The sequence below is a fragment of the Phaethon lepturus genome, unplaced genomic scaffold (genome assembly GCF_000687285.1).
Source record: "Phaethon lepturus isolate BGI_N335 unplaced genomic scaffold, ASM68728v1 scaffold44637, whole genome shotgun sequence".
Lineage (NCBI taxonomy): Eukaryota > Metazoa > Chordata > Aves > Phaethontiformes > Phaethontidae > Phaethon > Phaethon lepturus.
In genome coordinates, this window is record NW_010553393.1 from 5,947 (window position 1) to 6,204 (window position 258).

The window sequence follows — 258 nt, forward strand, 5'->3', positions numbered from 1 at the left end:
GCTCCATGTTGGTGCTTTTCTTTTTTTAATTGTTATTGTTGTAGCTGTTTCTGTCTGTACCCCCCCGCCACCACTCGGCCGCAGGGGAGGTCACTGCCAGGTTCTCCCGAATAGCACAATGTTCCCTTGCCCAAGCGAGAAGAGGTAAAAAGCTCCTTGTCTGCTTGTGATGACGGCTTCAAAACCGAACCTTTGTCTGTTCAGTCTGGCAAACTGATCCTCTGAAGGTCGCCGAAGTGGGAGATCACCTGCTGCACC